A 19683-nucleotide genomic window follows, 5' to 3' on the forward strand; every position below is an offset into this window, starting at 1 on the left:
AAGGAGATCAAACAAAGAGTAATTTGTTTTACCTTGATATGGATGATGTTTCTTGTTTATTTGCAAAATTGGATGATGAATGGTTATGGCATAGAAGATTATGTCATGTCAACTTTGACAATCTAGTCAACATCAGTAAAATGAAGAAAGTCAGAGGTTTACCAAAATTGAAGAAGCCTGATAATATCATGTGCAAACAATGTCAGCTAGGAAAGATGACAAAATCAAGTTTCAAAAGCAAAAACTATACATCTAAAGAGATACTTGAGTTAGTTCACACTGACTTATGTGGTCTAATGGAAATACAAAGCTATAGAGGAGATAAAAACATAACGCTATTTGTTGATGACTATTCCAGGATGATGACTGTTATGTTCTTAAAACAAAAATCTGATGCTTTTCAAATGTTTAAGTGGTATGTGGCTAGAGTTGAAAAGGAAACTGTAAAAGCTTGAAATGCCTAAGATCAGATAGAGGTGGTTAATTTACATCAAAGGAATTTGAGATATTTTGTAATGACAAAGGAATCAAAAGACAAATGTTAGCTCGTAGAACTCCCCCACATAATGGAATTGCTAAAAGAAAAAATAGATCTGTGATTGACTGTGCCAGAACATTAATGATGGAAAAGAAAGTTGCTCCAAAATATTGGAGAGAAGCAGTAAGTGTAGTTGTCATACATTGAATTGAGTACAAGTCAAGAAAGGTACAAATGCAACACCTTTTGAATTATGGTATGGTCACTCACCCAATGTAAAACATTTCAAAGTGTTTGGTTGCAAATGCTTTATCCTTAAAGATGTTAGAAATGGAAAATTTGATGCAAAAAGTGATGAAGGCATATTTCTTGGCTACTCCACTAGAAGTAAGGCATATAAGTGTTTGAATATTAACACTAAAAAAATTGTGGAAAGTGCAAATGTAAATTTTGATGAGCACACAGAAGTCCAAGCTGAAAAACCAAAGAAAATGGAAGAGTACAGAACCTTTGTGTATTCTTATGAAGGAATGACTATTGATGAAAATGATGTCAATCAAATTGGAAATCAACAACAGGTATCAGTTTCAATCGAATCACAACTAGTGAATGTCGAGCTACATTAAGAAGCCGAGTTGCACAATGAAGAAAATGCACAATCAAATTCTGAAGACAACATAGATGATGAAGAACAACCTGACAACGAAGTGCATAGTGATCTTGAATCCGAAAGATCAAACATGGAAACAAGGATAGAGCCAAGATTATCCAAATATGTAAAAAGATATCACCCTGTTGAACAGATAATTGGTGACAAAGATGCAAGACCAATGACAAGGAACAGACTAAGATATGAATAATGTCTGATCAGAAAATCTGAACCCAAGATAGTATATGGTGCATTACAAGATGATGACTGGTATAAAGCTATGGAAGAAGAAATTGATGAAATAAGAAAAAACAAAACCTGGAGTTTGGTTCCCAGACCAACTAACAAGAATGTGATTGGCACCAAATGGGTATTCAGAAAAAAACTACATGAGAATGGTGAGATTACCAGAAATAAAGCTAGACTAGTGTGTAAGGGTTATGCTCAAGAAGAAGGAATAGACTATGGAGAACCATTTGCTCCTGTTGCTAGAATGGAAGGAGTAAGAAATTTACTTGCATATGCTGCTTACAAAGATTTTAAAGTCTATCAGATGGATGTAAAATCTGCTTTCTTAAATGGTATACTAGAAGAAGAAGTCTACATTGAACAGCCAGAAGGATTTGTTGATAAAAATAATAGGTATATGGTGTGTAAGTTACATAAAGCACTCTATGGTTTGAAACAAGCACCTAGAGCATGGTATGAGAGACTTCACAAGTATCTAGTGCAAATTGGATTTGAAAAAACTGATGATAACAACAACATGTACATCAAAGCTGAAGAAGGTAAAGATATTATTGTATCTAAAATCTTTGTGGATGACATAGTATTTGGAGGTAAGGAAGTACTTTGCAAAGGCTTTGCTGACAAAATGAAACATGAATTTGAGATGTCTATGTTTGGAGAAATCAAATTTTTTGTTGGATTGCAATTACATCAACTCAAACATGGAATATTTTTTACACAATCAAAATACATCAAAGAAATTCTTAATTGATTTGGATTGGAGGAATCCAAACCAGTCAGCACACCAATGGCCACAGGAAATAAGCTGTCCAAAAATGATGAGTCAGTTGAAGTTAATCAAACAATGTACAAATCCATGATTGGAAAACTACAATATGTTGTACATAGTAGACCAGACATAGCATTAGCAGTTGGAATAGTGGCTATGTTCTCTGCTAATCCTAAAGAAAATCATCTCATAGTAGTAAAAAGAATAATAAGATATCTCAAAGGAACTGAGCTCAATGCTTATACAGATGCAGATTGGGGATGAAACATTGATAACAGAAAAAGCACAAGTGGAGGTGCATTATTTCTAGGCAAATGTCTGGTTACTTGGACTAGCAAGAAACTAACATGTACATCGCAGTCCACTACAGAGTCAAAATATGTGGCAGCTGCAGTCAATTCTACAAATATTGTATCGATCACACATCTACTTAATGGAATGAAAGAAGAAGTAACAAAACCTGTGATATTGTATGTGATAATACAAGTGCTATAAACATATCCAAAAATCTAGTGATGCATGCAAAAACCAAGCATATTGCAATCAAGTATCATTATGTTAGAGAATTGGTAGAAGACAAACAAGTGAAGTTGGAATACATTCACACAAAGGAACAAACTACAAATATCTTCACCAAACCATTGCCCAAGGATGCCTATGAATATCTTAGAGGCAAGTTGGGGGTCATACCCCTAACTCAAGCTATTTAAGGAAACAAGTAAGCTGCCTTACATCAATAGGAAAAAATCATTGAAATATTAATAGGTTGATGCAAAGGATGACAGTAGGAGCAGAAACTCCAAATCAGTCACAAGCATGGTGACAGAGGGAGAAAAAAAACAAAGAATCCAAAGCTTATATTTTGCATTATAAAGATGCTACATCTTTGGCATTTATGTCAAAGAGGGAGAAATATGTAGAAAACTGATCAATACAAAGAAAGAGGGAGATATATGAGATTAGTAGTGAAAATGAAAGAAGAAAATGTATACAATCTTGGTGGTAATTGAATTGATTACTTGATCACTTTGGTTTGCCATCAATGCCAAAGAGGGAGATTTTTGGAAATGATTGAAATGATCATAAGAAGAGTTGTTGGAATAACTTATGGAACTGGAAAAGAATGTCCTCAATCATTGTTTAGTCGTTGATATCAAACTTGCTACTTGCAGGAATGACAATTGCTTTAGTGATCCAAATACTATCAATTAGCTGATTGTCAAGCAGGAGGCAATCCATAAGATGTAACTAGAAAATCTAGAGAAAGGTTGAAGTTATGATGTTGTAATGAAGTACAAGGATTAGCTAAGTTATTGATGAAAAAGTTTATTTGATGGAATACTATAAGATACAAAGAATGGGCACACTGAAACATATCAAAGATTTAAGGTTTTAGCTAAGTCTTTTGTAAAGCTCAAACTTAGATCATTAGAGAGGACGAGCCGAGAAAGCTAGTACGAGCCGAGAAAATTGTTAGTTAATGCGGAGTAAACTTTAGATGTCGAGTGACATAGAGTTAATCAAGTGCCGAGCAGAATCAAGTGTTGAGCATAATCAAGTGCCGAGCAGAATCAAGTGTCGAGCAAAATCAAGTGCTGAGCATAACCAAGTGCCGAGCAAAATCAAGTGTTGAGCATAATCAAGTGCCAAGAAGAATCAAGTGCCAAGAAGAACCAAGTGATGAGCAGGTATAGGTGCCGAGTAACATAGAGGTGTTGAGCACCAGTAACTCAATAATGCTGAGTTGCTGCATTATTTTAGAAATCAAAGATTCGCCAAATCTAAGCTGACAAGGTTGTTATCTAGAAATTTGTGAATTAAAAGGAAGATAAGAATGATGAGTTGGTGGCACAGAACACCATGTAGAATGTTTTTCTTTTAAGGATACAACTGGTAAAGTTTCTAGAAGAAAACAAGATATGGGGTAGATACATTGTATCCTACATAACCCATTTTGAAGCCCTAAAAATTGGAGAGGGAGAATTGAGCGGCAAAGGAAAATCAGACTCTTATTTAAGAAGACATAAGTTAATGAAGAAAGGGGGGACAATGAGAGAGAGGTGGTCAAGCATAAAAGCATGAAGTGTTGTAGAATGTGCTAAGGAGAAGAAAGCACTAGAAATCAGTTTGAATAGATGGCCACAAGGATGGTTGCATTGGCAAGAATGAGTAAGAAAACTCAAGGACACAAAGCTTGAGAGGGAGACAAGCAGTCAGAGCTGAAGTGATTGAAGCCAAGAATAAGGATTGAATTGAAAGTGTGATATGAAATCTGCAAATTATGTTGTAAGTTATATCAGATCAAAAGACCATTATCATTACTTTCTAACAATTGTAATAGTAAGTTTAAATCATATGGACTTAGGTTTGTTTAATAACCATTAGAGAAATCCTTTAACAGGGTGACATTCCAAGTGAATGTTCTAAAGACTTTTAACCAGGCCCATTCCTAATAGTTTGGTGAAATCCTCTAATAAGGTCACATTTAATAGTGTGTTGTAAGCCTTTAACAGGGTAGGCTTTTAATAGGGCATCACTTCAGAAGAGTGAAAATCAAGTAGCATGTTACTAGTGGTTTTTCCCAAATTGGGTTTCCACGTAAACCATTGTGTCATGTGTTGATTTTGGATGTTTTGTCATTGCATATTGATTTATAGTAACTTTCTTATATGATTGGTTTAAGTATTAGATGGATGATGGATTCATTAAAAGTAGTAAAAAGGTATTAATAGGGAATTTTGGACCTTGAATAACTTATTCACCACCACCCCCCTTCCCCCTCTCAGTTATTCTAAAGAATTCTAATAATTTCATGATTTTAACACAACACATGATCATATTGAGGAAATTACTATAAAATATGAATCTCTTCAGCACTTCTTCTAGAAAAGTCTAGCTGACTATATCATAAGAGTTAAAAATGTCAAGTTTGAGAGCCATTATAGGCAAAGCTTGAGATTCTATAGTACGAAAAAGTTCATGAGTTTTGATAATTGCATCCATAATATTCCTTCTTGTAACAAATCCTTTTTGTTCTTTGTAGACTAGTTTGTAAAGGATACATTCTAAGTTTGTTAACCAACACTTTAGATATGATCTTATATGTAGTATTTCAAAGACTTATAGGCCTACAAAAAAATGAATTAAAACTTAAACCAACTTGTACATTAAAGAAAAAAACTAAAGTAAATATGGTACAAAGTCCACTTATATCCTTGCCATGTACACTCACCAGACATAAGTTTGACAAGGGATAAACCAAACAATAAGGTCAATGAATATAACCCTTTTGCACAAGGTTTAAATCAATTGGGTTTACCCAATAACAATAATCATTATCATCATTAAGGAAAAAATGAGTGGAATAACTATCCTTATTATGATTCTATATATATTTTCTTAAAAACTACATGGTGGTCTCTTTAACTAGAAGCTTGCAATAATGAGTAGGCCATGGAATAGTCAATGAGAGTACTTCCTTTTATAGCTAAATTTAAGATTTTTTTGTAGTTTAAGGCAGCAAAACCCGATGTGCTTCCAAAGTCAAATGTAAGCTCTGGACCAATGGATGTTCCATGTTGGCTGGAACAATTGTGGTTTCCACTAACCAATCTATTATTATTTCAAAAAATTTGCAAACTTCTCATTCATCAAATAAATAGGGTGGAAAAAATCCTAACCCAAAATCCATTTCCTCACTCTAAAACCCAATGGAACAAATATCAAAGTTAAAACCCTAATTCAACAACATCAATGAGTTTAATTTGCACAAGCTTAGAATAGATACTCCATCTATTGAACATTTTCTCTAAATGGTCACCTGTGAATCAGTGGCATACTATGCTTGAAGGTCTCTAAGGATCTACATATTGAGATTCTCGACATTCATGCTTGCAATGATGAGAAATGCAACTTTGAGCTCACATAATACTTTTCTTAATGAATAGAGATTTTTGATGATGAGATTATGGATTTCATGTGATGGATTGATCATAAATCTAGTATAGGCAAAGAGACCTACAACCCACCATTTCTTTCACGGAGCTTCAAACTTGGTCTGGATGAAAGAAGCAAAGTGATATTAAGTGTTGTGGATATTGTTTTTTATGAAATGTCAATTTGTAGTTTGGATATTGACATTGTTGTCACAATATGAACACATGTTTAGCACTATTCCTTCCCCCACTTCTCTCATTATCAAATGATCCAAAATGAAGATTGATGATATGTTGACATTGAAGATTGATGATTAGATTCACTCTAGGACCACCTTTCAAAAAACTTATTCAACTAATTCCACCATTTTATTTCCAGCCACAAGTTCCACCGCCAAGTTTTGTTAGGTTCACAAATAGATTAGAATAAAGGCAATCATGTGTATTTCTGATCTCATGTCATTGCATGATTTTTGCTAGGATATTATAGTTGAATAATATAGTTTCTTAGATTTTTCTAGTCTCTATTATGGAATGTGATCATGCAGTTCAATATTTGATTTCATATAATAAGGACAACTATTGTTCCCTATAGTTTAGGTTGTCATTCTCTATGTCAAGTTTTATTTAAGTGTAAGTTTATTCACATTAGGTTTAAGGGAAGCATGTGTTAGTAATACTTTTAAAATCAATGTAATCTAATATACAGGGTAGTATGCTATATTAGAAAATGTTGTTATAATAAAAGTTATTTATTTTGAATTTGCTAAAAATAGAGAGTACTATTCTTCATACATATTGTATTCCAAGGATTGTGTATTTAGTTTTTTTATCTTCTTTGCTGTTATGAATATGATTGTGTAGGTGTTTAGATTCTACATTTGATATTAGAGCTCAAGGTGTTTGGAAGATAACAACATGGAAAAAAATTTGCAAATGCTAGAGTTTGATGGAGTTGATTACTAATATTGGTCAATCAAGATGAAGACTTTCTTGACTGGGAAAGACTATTGGAGATTTTTGAATGCGGACATGAAGAGCTTGTAGGTTGGCATATTCTCCAATCTAATGATAAGAGATTGAATAAATAAGTTGAGAAGAAGAATGCAATGGCATTGATTTACATTTAGATGGCTCTTGAGAAGAGCTTGTTTCCTAGAATTGTTGATGCATAGACAACAAAAGAAGACTCTAAAAGATGCATAACATGGCAATGATTAGATCAAGGGTGAAGCTAAAAAAATTGAAAAGAGTATATGAGAACTTGAAGATGAAGGAAGCAAAGAATGTGGGAGATTTGTGTGTGAGAGTCAAAGATGTGGCTCATAAAATGACCACTTGGGGTGGACCTACAAGTCAAGAGTATGTAATATAGAAGGTATTAAGATCTCTAACCTCAAGATGGAATAATATAGAAATTGTTATTGAAGAAAGAAAGAATTTAGCTACCATGGAGTATAATGAGTTGGTTGGATTTCTCATATCACATGAGGATAGAATAAAGGACATGCCTACGAGTGTTAATGAGAAGGCTTTCACTTCCCAATTGTAAATTTCAAAGTATGATGGTGCTAGTAGTAGCAATAAAAACAATAGAGGCTCGAGAAGGGGTCAAAATTAGAATTATTCAAGAGGATCTAGAGGAAGAGGAGGTGCTCAAGGAAGAAGAGGTAGATACAAATTTGATAGAAGGAACATCCAATGCTATCATTGCAATTAGTATGGACACTTTGAGAGAGAGTGTAGACTAAAATTAGGTAACAATAATGCTTGACTTATGCTCAACAAGATGAGAATCCATCCTTAGGTAATTTATTTTTCTACTATGGAAATGGTGAGAATAAAGTGAATGATGTTTGGTATTTGGATTCTGGATGCTCTAACCATATCTCTAGTAACAAGGATTTTTTTTTAAAGATTGACGATGGTTATAGATACAATATTACTCTTAGTAATTACAATACTATGGATGTTGCAGCTAAATGAGCCATGGATGTTCAAACAAAGGAAGGTAAGAAAAGTGTTTAAGATATTTATTATCTCCCAAATTGATGCATAATTTATTGGGTGTTGGGCAACTACATGAGAAGAATTATAGAGTGGTATTTGAGAATATGAAATGTACTATCTATGATTAGAATGAGAGAAATAAAGTGATTACAATTTTTCTATGACAAAGAATAGGATGTTTTCTTTGAATTTTGGTGAAAATAACAATTAGCTTGTCAATATGGCTTATGAGGATAAAAGTTGGTTGTGGCATCTCAAGTATGGCCATTTGAATTTTAATAGTTTGAAAATTCCAATGTAAAATACAGTGGTCCTTGGAATGCCTAAGGTTGAAGAGAATAAAAAAATTTGTTAAGGGTGTGCAAAAGGGAAGCATGGAAGGTAATTATTTCCTGAAGGCAATGCATGGAGGGCCCAATACTCACTTCAGATTATTTATTTAGATATTTTTTTTCCTATGCAAACACAATGCTTGGGTAAGTCACCATATTTCATTACTTTTATTGATGATTACTCATGCATGTGTTGAATGTATTTTTTGAAGACTAAGGATGAAGCCTTTGATACATTGAAAATTTTTAAAGATTGTGTAGAGAATGAGAAAGGGAATATAATCAGATGCTTGATAATAGGTCATGGAGGAGAGTTTTGATGTAAATATTTTCAAAATTTTTGTAAGATGAATGGGATCAAGAGACAACTCAGAACTGCATACACACCTCAATAGAATGGAGTGTTTGAAAGGAAGAATCATATTGTGGTAGAACTCATAATCAACATGTTACAAACTAAGGGTTTGAACAATTCTTATTGGTCTGATTTAGTTTCTATAGCTGTATATATTCTCAACAAGAGTCCTACAAGTGCCTTGGACAAGATGACTCCATATGAAGCATGGTATGAGAATAAAACCTAATGCAAATGATTTCAAAGCTTTTGGATGTTTGGCTTATGTTCATATGCTTGATCAAAATAATAAAAAGCTAGATGCTAAAAGTGAATCATGCATTTTTGTGGGTTACAGTGAGGAAAACAAGTCTTTTAGATTGTATAATCCTATTAGTAATCAGCTTGTTGTTTCAAGAGATGTGATTTTTGATGAAGGGGGAGATTATGGTAATCAAAAAGGCCATGTTGAACAGACAAAATTAGTTTTGGATGATAATATTATTGTTGATAATGGTAAAAAGTAGCTAGTTAATGGATCTATTTCAAGATCACCAAGCCCACGAAGTAACCCCTCACCAATTTCAAGAAAAGTCCATCCTCAAGTCCTCCAAGAAAGGTAAGAATATTGAGTGATATCTGTGAGAGGTGTCAAAATCAAGAACATGAAGAAGATCCAATAGCTAAGAAAAAAAATTTGTATTACTTGCTAAAGTCAATTTTGAGCCATCATGTTTTGAAGATGCATGTGCTGATGAGGTTGGAATGCAAGAAATGAATGAAGAGATAGATGCCATTCATAGGAATGAGACATGGGAGCTTGTAGAGCTTCCACACAAGAAGAAGAATATTGGCACAAAATGGGTCTACAAGACCAAGTATAATAGTAATGGGAGTGTTGAAATACACATGGCAAGATTGGTTGCTAAAGTTTTCACTCAAAAGTATGATATTGCTTATGAAGAAACTTTTCCACCAGTAGCAAGATAAGAAACTATTAGGATGGTAATCTCTCTTGCAACACAAAAGAAATGGAGTATTCATCACATGGATGTGATAAGTACCTTCTTGAATGGGTACTTAGAAGAAGAGGTATATGTGGGACAACGACAAGGTTTTAAAAGTCAAGGAAAGGAAGATCATGTCTACAAGTTGAAGAAAGCTTTGTATGACCTCATGCAAGCACCACATTCATGTTATTAAATAATTGATACTTATTTTTAGTAGAATGACTTTCAAAGAAGTAAGAGTGAAGCTTCCCTTTACTACAAACAAGAAGGTAATGATATTCTCATTGTTAGCTTGTATGTTGATGATTTTCTATATATGGGTAATAGTTCAAATGTGAAAGATGAATTCAAAGTTGCTATGATGAATGAATTTGAGATAAAAGATATAGGTCTCATGAGTTATTTTCATGGCATGGAGGTTTATCAAGGTAAATATGAAATTTTTATTTGTCAAGAAAAGTATGCAAAGGATATGTTGAAGAAGTTTTATATGCCTGATTGTAAACCTCTTTCCACTCCAATTTCTCAATGAGTTGCATTATGTAGAGATGATGATGCTGAAATTGTTGATGAGACATCATATAGAAGCATAGCTAGGAGTTTGATGTTTTTAATACACACAAGGCCTAATATTTCTTATTTAGTTTTATTAGTTTCACAATATATGACAAATCCTTTAGAGGAACATATGAAGGAAGCCAAGAGAAATTTGAGGTATGTGAAAAGCATAGTATATTTTGGCATTCACTATTCTTATAATAAATTTGAGCTTGTTGTCTTTAGTGATTCATATTGGGGAGCTAGTTTTGATGATAAAAAATCTACATCTGATAATTATTTCTCTTTGTGTTCTGGTTTAATTACATAGAGTTCAAAGAAGCATATTATAGTTGCTCTCTCATCTATAGAAGTAGAGTACATTGTAGTTACTTTAGTAGGAACACAAGCTTTATGGCTAATAAAAATTCTTGAAAAAAAATGGTGAGATATAGGTTCAACCTACTATGATGTTTTGTGACAACATAAGTGCCATTAAATTGGCCAAGAATCTAGATCATCACAACACAACTAACCATTTTGATCTTAAACAATATTTAATCATAGACTTGGTAAAAAAGAAGGTAGTTGAGTTGAAGTACATCAACATGAAAGAAAAAATCATAGATATCTTTATAGAGGCTATTGCAAAAGATTAATTTTTGGTACTTAGAGATTAGATTGTTAGCCCTCTCAAAATTAAGGGGGAGTATGAAGATTGATGTTGAGATTCACTTTAGGATTATCATCCAGACAACTCATTCAATTGATTCAACCATTTTTTTTTGAGCCACAAGTTCCACTACCAACTTCTATTAGTTCACAAGTATATTAGAATAAAGGCAATCATGCATAGTTTTGATATCATGTCATTGCATGATTTTGGGTAGTATATTATAGTTGAATAATATATTTTCTTAGATTCTTCTAGTCTCTATTATGGCATGTGATCATGCACTGAAGTATTTGATTTCATATAATAAGGACAATTGTCCCCTTATAGTTTAGGTTGGCATTCTCTATGTTAAGATTTCATTAACTCCAAGTCTATTCATGTTAGGTTTTAGGGGAAGCATGAGTTAGTAATACTTTTAAAATCAATGTAATTTGATATACAGGGTAGTATGTTATATTAGAAAATGTTGTTATAATAAAGTTATTTATTCTGATTCTGCTAAAAATAGAAAGTGCTATTCTTCAGACAGATTGTATTCCAAGGATTGTGTAGGTTTTTAGATTCTAAAGACATCAAGAAAGAAAGGGACATATGCTTTGGTTGTGATAATGGAGACTGTAACCCTAACTACTCATTATGGTAAAGAGAGGTCCATGCTGATGACCAATTTCATTTTTAGTGTTGGATGTATGATTGTGATTTTATCTAAAATGTTAGGAGATTGAGGATGGTTTAAGATGGAGTTATTGTTTTCTCTATGTACTAACATAGAGGGTGATGATAAATAAACTGTGCTACCTTTGAGAGTGAGGATATTGATGGAATTGTGGGGATGAGGCCAAGTAAGGATCTTATTAGGGTTTTTTGGTCAAGGGCTTTGTGCTCATGTAATTTCATTGGCTCCAATTGTTTTTCCCTATTCCCTATAGATTAGTTACATTTTGTCTTGGTTGGCTATTATTGTTTTGAATATGGAAATGAAGCCCTTTGTTTAAGATTTCTCAACTACATTTGAGCATGTGTATCTTCATATGAGTGGAAAAATTGTTATCAATGTGATTGCATGGAGTTTAAGACTCAACGATTATGGTGTGGAGCCTATTTGGACAACTCTTCATAGATTTAAGAACATTTCCAATAGCTTAATTTTTTATTAATTGAGTTATTTTAAGGCTAAAGAGTAGATCAAGGAAGGTGATAGAGTGTCAATGATGGCTTTTAGGACCGGATTTATGTATTTTAGTATTATTTGGAAATCTCTCAGGGATTGATCACCTATTTCCTTCATTGATGATCCTTGGGTTGACTATAATCATGGGGATAATGTTAAAGTTTTGGGTTCTTAATTTGTATGGAGATTGTGGTGACTCTATTTTTTAGATGGGTTCTTTGATTAGACACAATTATGTGAAATAATGAGCATGAGAAAACATGGTGTGGAGTCTTTTTTGGATGAATCTTCACAAATCTAGGAACACTTCTAGTAGCCCCATGTTTTATGAATCAGCTTTTTTTGAGGCTAAAGAGTGGATTAAGGTAGAGGTTGGAATGCATACAATGTTCATGTTAAGAAAGTGGGTTCTATAGATAAAAGGAACACTAATTTTTTTCTCTCTAGAACAAAGATGATGAAAGGAGAATGACAAAGATATTAACAAGAGAAAAAAATAGGGATTGGAACTATGAGAGAAAATACCTTGAAGATAACTAAGGACTAAGAGAAGCATTTTCAATGCAAAGTGGTAGTGGTTTGATTTTAGAATGAAAATAAGGGGATATAAATAAAAGAGATAGAAAATTTCTATGAGTAGTGCAGACATTAAGGCTATCTTTATAATGCATTATTTGGCTCTTTCTTTCATTACATTGTATACCATAGTTTTTTCATTGCATATTTACTAAGTTACCAATTCAAATGCAGATTCCAATGTGAGAACCTAGTACGTAAATAGATTTATGAAACCTTCTTATTGGAGTTTTGGGTTCATTTGTACACACATATACATATATAACATATCATACATTTACCATTGAGCAATACTTAAATTTTAAATTTAATAGGTTATCAATTTACCAGTTTGGCTACAACATGAAATTATAGGCACTATGATTAAAATAAGGATGAAAAAATAATGATACATGTTTGAGAAGAGTTTTATCTATAGAAAAGAGCATCATCCCAATAATTTATACACATTCCCTAACAATAATGTCAAAATGAACAATAAAGACTTAACAAGATATTTACATAATATGTGAAAAATTCATGTAAAGATTTAGGCTTCTTCCACCTTGTTAGTCATGGCTTTCTATATCATCTTTGACATTGCCTCAAATCTAGCATAGTAGATTTATTTTTATTGCCTCTTGAAAAAGAGATAGTAGTAGCTAGGGATTCTCAAAACCCCTTTGGTTACTTTGATTCAAAGCTCACAAAAGAACCATGTGTATCAAAGGCTTCAATGCACTTCCTTTCTCTATGTCTTTGTATATTTATGTTATTTCCTTCAAAATAATGAGGGCTTATTTTCTTGTATCCCATCATTTTTCTTTCTTATTAACAAATTTTCATCACCACTACAACCATGAAAAAGTAACTATTTTTTGGCATGAATTCTTATGGATGATTGCATGGAATTTTCTAGAGATGATTGAGAGCTTATATGTTGCTTTCATGACTTGGTGCGTCATTGATGTCAACATATCAACCAGCTAATGAGTATTGTCAGAGTTATAGGGGAACATTTGTTTGAGCACTTATAGGATTGATAGTTATGTTATATATAGTTATATTAGACTTCAAGACAGTGTTTAGATGTTGTGGTTAATGCCACAAATAGATTCAGGAAGAATAACAAAATTATACAAAATTTTCAGGTGATAGTTTTTAAAGCAAGTCATCCGAACTAAGATTACTAGTAATGGTCTTGTATCTTTTTAGAAATGTTAATTTTTTTTGAATAATATTAGATGCAGGTTGAAGATATGTTCATGATGCTATGGTTAACATGGTAGACTCAAATGATATATTATATTAAGACTTGTGAATGATAATGTGCAGATTATTCCTTGGAGGTCAGATGAGTTTTTATGATTAATATAACTTGTAATGTAGCATGTGAAATATAATTATAATATCTTATGATGGTCTTATATTATTTATTGTACATTGGGAAATCCATAGGGAAAAATCAATTAGTTTTAAAATAAGTATAAAGGAAATGCATTTCCTTGGTTGTAATTTTTAGTGAGATGAAATGTTATTGATGGTATTCTATATGACCTTTGGATGCAAATTTGTGAAAAGGAAGTGTTTGATGTTGATGATGAAACCTTGACTTCAAAATAAAATTAATGGTGTAATAATTTGCCTTAGGGAAAAATTCACCAAGAACTAAGAACTCAAACAAAAGCGCAACTGTAGACCAGAAAGGAGTATGATCAGTATATCAGAGTATGTCCTCATACATTGCTCTATATTGTTTGTATAAAAAGGCCTCTGAGATGCATCTAGATTTCTTAGAAATAAGCTACATGATAAGTCATACAACTAGGCGCATGTCCACCAGATATGTGTTACCCTCCATTAAGCACATAAGTAAGTGTGATGATAAGAGGATACACCTACAAAGGTGTAATAGGAAAATTTTGTAGACAACATGTGCTAAAAAGGGAGTGCAAATCACTATGTTGTCAACATGACAACTCAAAAAGGTACAAAAACTCCTAGGCGTCTCACAAAAATAAATAATAAAATAATGCAATATAATAAAATAATGCATTAACCTAAGTAAACTTAAGTAAGTGTAAATAGTAAATACATATATACACCAACACCCCCCGTTAAGTGCAACTTAGGGAAATGCCCTTAAGCTTATGAAAACATGTATGAAATGCATGATGGGTCTCGGCTACTAGGCCATGTTAGGTACCCATGTAGATAATGGAATGCAATCTCTCATAAAGTAGAGAAAGAGGGAAAACCTCATGGGAAAAACCCTCCCCAAAAAAGAGAGATGAAAAAGACAAGATGCATGCATGGATAGAGTAAAAAAGACCCCCCCACTATGACATAAATCAAGTATATAAAAAAGAGAAATGGGAGAAGAAAAAAAACACCCCTAAGAGTAAGAAGCCCCCCCCAAAAGGGAGAAAAAGAAGGAGACAAGGTAGTCCCCCCCTAAAAGTAGTGTGCTGACTAGTGAGAAATGCTCCAATGTAGAAGTTGAGCCATGACCGTTAAATGATTTTATTCCCCTTTGGAAGAAACAATGGTAGAGGTACTGGTGAGATGCTTCTGCTATGTGTGGAAACAATCTTAATTATGAACGATGTCTCTAAAACCTGTTCAAGTGTCCCTGTATTGATACTAATAATGGCTCCTTCCAAACTATTGAAAAGAAGTGCAAATCCAACAAGGATTGTTGTAGAACCTATTTCAAAGAACAATATTTCTCCTCAAATGATAAAGAGACCTCTTGCAACTACTATACATAAGGATCCACAATCACATCAGCGTGTAAATATTAATCATGTAGAGAATGGACATGAGGGTTAGAGTGAGCCCTTAGAAAAATTGTAGAAGGATTTTCCTCATCAAAGAGAAGTGGTATATCATCAAAGAAGTCTACCAAATCAGGTATGTGTGATCAAATCAGCTATGTGTGGCTCTACAAACAAACCAGAAATGTCAGTCAAGAAGTCATCACTTAAGGCTAGAACTAGAAGACAACATGTACCCTACTATGCTAAAGTACATGAATCAATCATTGTGGCAATAGATGAAGAATTTTCCTCAAAGAGAAGATGAATATCATCAAGGATTTCTCCCACATCTTCAATGTGAGACTCCACAAATAGTGTTGCTATTTTTGGAAGGAAGTCATTGCATGAAGGTAAAGTAGGAAGCCATAAAATGGTCCTACTATATTGAATTTGAAGCATCTATGGCTGGAATAGGATCAGTAGGAGCAATATGAGCATCTAGAGGTGTTATCTCATATGGAGAGGATGTAGCTAAAACTAGAGGTAAAAGGTCTTTGGGGAATGGAGGAATTTGTGGAACTCCATAAAGCTCCCAAAGATAGATCCAAAAATTATATAAATCTTTTGACTTCAAGTCATCAAGTGAATCCATAACCTCCATATCCATAAATAGAAAGAGTGCATGACAAAGGATGAAACATGTGCTATCATCGTATAAAAGTCCTCTTGCATATGGTAGTGCATTATGCTGACTAAGATATGGGATAACCAATTGACTCCATTCTTAATAGTTATCTAGTCTCAAGGTAATTAAATCATCCTCTTCTATGATGGATTAATCAATGTAACCCCCCAAAATGAAAAAATAAATAAATCAATCAACTCTCCCTAATGTATGATTTGGCACTTTATAGGTAGTGCGATTACAATGGGAAATTTAGGGCTTATTTATGAAAGAAGTATTTCTATCTATAGAACCTATAATTTGATTTTAAATTTGGAAAGTAGCCAAAAAGATATTCAATTTATGAAAAAAATAGAACCTTATTTGAAGTAGCAAAATTCTAGAATTGTGAGTTGTAGAAAAAATTAGGAATAGAAATGTCAAACTTCCTACATAAATGTGTAGATCATGAAATCGTACCCTAAAACAAAAATAATTTCTCACAAAAAGAAGTCTGTATGAGAGAGATATTATTGTTTGAAAATCACCTTTGTTGTTATTTTTTCTAAATCACTATCGTTGTGCCTCCAAAAATCAAGTGGCTCTAGATTTTGCCTCAGATGTCTAATTTGGATGAAACAAAATCTAATTTTTGGGTTTTTTGACCTTCTAAGCATGATGCAAATATCTAATTTGCACCATCAAGCTTCAGTCTTCACCTACAAAAATCTCTCGTACTGGCATAATGGCAAAAAAAAAAATTGAATAATAATGCAGATCCAAAAAATTGTAGAGATGTAGATGAAAAAAAATGGAGATCCAAAAATCAAATTCAAAAATCTGAAATTATCTTACCAATTCTACAAATCAGGCCTTTGGGTTGCTAGTTTGCAAAAAAAAGCCTCAATTTTGACTATGCCTAGTGTAGGAGAAATTATAGTTAAATTTCACCAAATCAACATTTTGGACACAATGGCGAGGTCAAATCTGGCTCTAAAAACTCAGAATGATTGTGATACTCTAGATTAAGGCCGAGGTGTTGAAGCAATAATGGTCTTCAATAGCTATGTGAAGAGAGATTCTCTAAGAGCTCTGATACCATGTAAAAATTTTCCTTAGGGAAAAATTCACCTAAGAACTAAGAACTCAAACACAAGCACAACTGTAGAAAATAAAGGAGTATGATCAATATATTAGAGTATGTCCTCATACATTACTCTGTATTGTCTATATATAAAGGCCTCTGAGATGCATCTAGAATGCCTAGAAATTAGCTACATGATAAGTCATACAACTAGGCACATGTCCACTAGATATGTGTTACCCTAGATTAAGTATGGAAGTAAGTGCAATGATGATAGGATAAGCCTACAAGAGTGTAATACGCAAATTTATGTTGTAAACAACATGTGCTAAAAAGGGAGTGTGATTAACTGTGTTGTCAACATGACAACTTAGTGAATGATGCAAACCCCAATGTTGTAGACACCATGTGCTAAATTAGATTTGTGTACCTTTTTGTTGTCAACATGAAAACTCAAAAAGGTACACAAACTCCTAACTGTCTCACAAAAATAAATAATAAAATAATTCAATATAATAAAATAATGCATTAACCTAAGTAAACTTAAGTAAGTGTAAATAGTAAATACGTATTTACATCAAAAACTAGAAAAGAATTTTTTGTTTGGATAGTTCATGTATTCAATTTAATATCTTAAAGAATATTTTGAGTTGTCTTCCTTTCAACTCATAACATGGTTGGTACAACTCCTAACTAGGTTGGAATATTCTAACAGAGATTCAAAGTCTCCTAATAGGGACTCATACTTACTAATTGTATTAATTTAGATCCTAACAAGGTCGCATTCTTCCACAAGAAACTATTATATTAGTACATCTTATTGTGGGCATAATTCCCACCAAAGTTTTCCCTCTAATCAAGGGTTTCCCTAGTTAACATATCTTGTGTGATATTGCATGGTTGTTGTATATGATTTCTATATTTAATAATTATAGCTAGCATTCGCCTAAATTTTTTAAGACTAATCAATAAGTAGACTAGTCTAGACTTATTCATCAATGGTGCTATCATTACTAGAAACATAAACAAGGAGATCTAGATGGAAGATTAGTACAACCAATAAAGGCACACTAATGTGTGACCCTAATTTAGAAGGGAAGGGAGGAAAGCTTTCAAGCCAAGTGGAAATAATGAAGAAGGTAATCCACTTAGACATAGCATGCCAAGTGCACTAAGAGAAATTAATGAACACAAAAGAAAGATAAGTTGTAGGAACAACAAATAGATTAATGAGATGACTCAACATAGAGGACATAAAGTGGGATACCTATGACTACCTAGTCATGAAAAGTTCAAAGAGTGCACTCAATGTCACATTTAAGGGTAATAAGAGAAAGAATTAAGGTGTAGTCAAAAGAACTCAAATTTAAATTCTTTCCAACAAATACAAGTCACCAAATACACATGTAATTCATTACTATTGCATGTATCACACCACAACTTGACAAGGGTGGTGCACCATGATAGTGGGTGAGTGGGTTAGTCATAGGAAGGGAAATTAAATTTTGAATTCAAAGATTTGTTTCTTAAAGAGAAGTAGAAAAATAGGTATAAAATAAAACAAAGTTAAAATTGATAAGGTTAGAGTTCTCAATTATTTAAGTTGAGAGCTAGAAGAGCTAAGCTAAAAGTGGAATCTCACAAAGAAAAGAAGAGTGATCAAGGAGAGTTAAATCCTTTATGGCGACTATTATGGTGAGAAGAGGAGAGAAAACCTCAATAACACAAAGGGTATCATTTTCCCAAAGTGAAAAAAAATGCGAGTGATTAGAGGATGAAGTTGTAGAGCCTAGAGAACACAAAGAACATTTGCAAACTATTAAAGAGAGTCAACCGAAGATCTATAATAAGATAAGTCAAGTAGCTAAGCTATTAAATCATTTTCACTATTATTTACTTACCTTTTCAATAGAAAATCCCTTTGAGGGTGAACCTTAATAGGTTCTTTGTACCAATCCATTCATAGAGTGACCCAAAAGCTTGTATTTCAGAATCCTCTAACTAGAGTGCTCCTAAAATAGCAAGATCCTAACATATCTCATCAAAATCTATTAATAGAGTGCAACCTTATATTGTCTTTGTAATATTTTAACCTGGATAAACTCTTGATTGGGCACACTTGAAAATAGTACAAATTTGTGTAGATAAAATCACACACTTTGGTATTTACCCTAGTGTTGGAATTCACAAGTGCAGAGATTTACTTCTGAGAGAGAGTGGGGGGGGGGGGGCGCGTGAATCAGAAGTAATAAACTTTAACCTCTAAATTTTTTAAACTAAAATCAATCACATGCATGTAACACATCTAATTTACATGAAAGTAAAGTCATGCATGAAAATAGATAACACAAGATTTGATCACCCAGAAAGCCTCTAAAATGAGAAGGTAAAACTAGGGTGGGGATGACACCCACAACTTATCACTGCAGCAATATGTAACTTGTCAAGGTTACAAAGTTCTAACTATCATC

General features: G+C 33.0%; 1 pseudogene; it reads left to right on the forward strand.

Moving 5' to 3' along the window:
* The first annotated feature begins 2392 nt into the window (after positions 1-2392).
* Positions 2393-12325, forward strand: LOC149569708 (3-ketoacyl-CoA synthase 13-like; annotated as a pseudogene).
* Positions 12326-19683: the final 7358 nt, after the last annotated feature.

Source organism: Cupressus sempervirens, chromosome 3, assembly GCF_028749045.1.
Source record: "Cupressus sempervirens isolate cs-2001-9-10 chromosome 3, ASM2874904v1, whole genome shotgun sequence".
Lineage (NCBI taxonomy): Eukaryota > Viridiplantae > Streptophyta > Pinopsida > Cupressales > Cupressaceae > Cupressus > Cupressus sempervirens.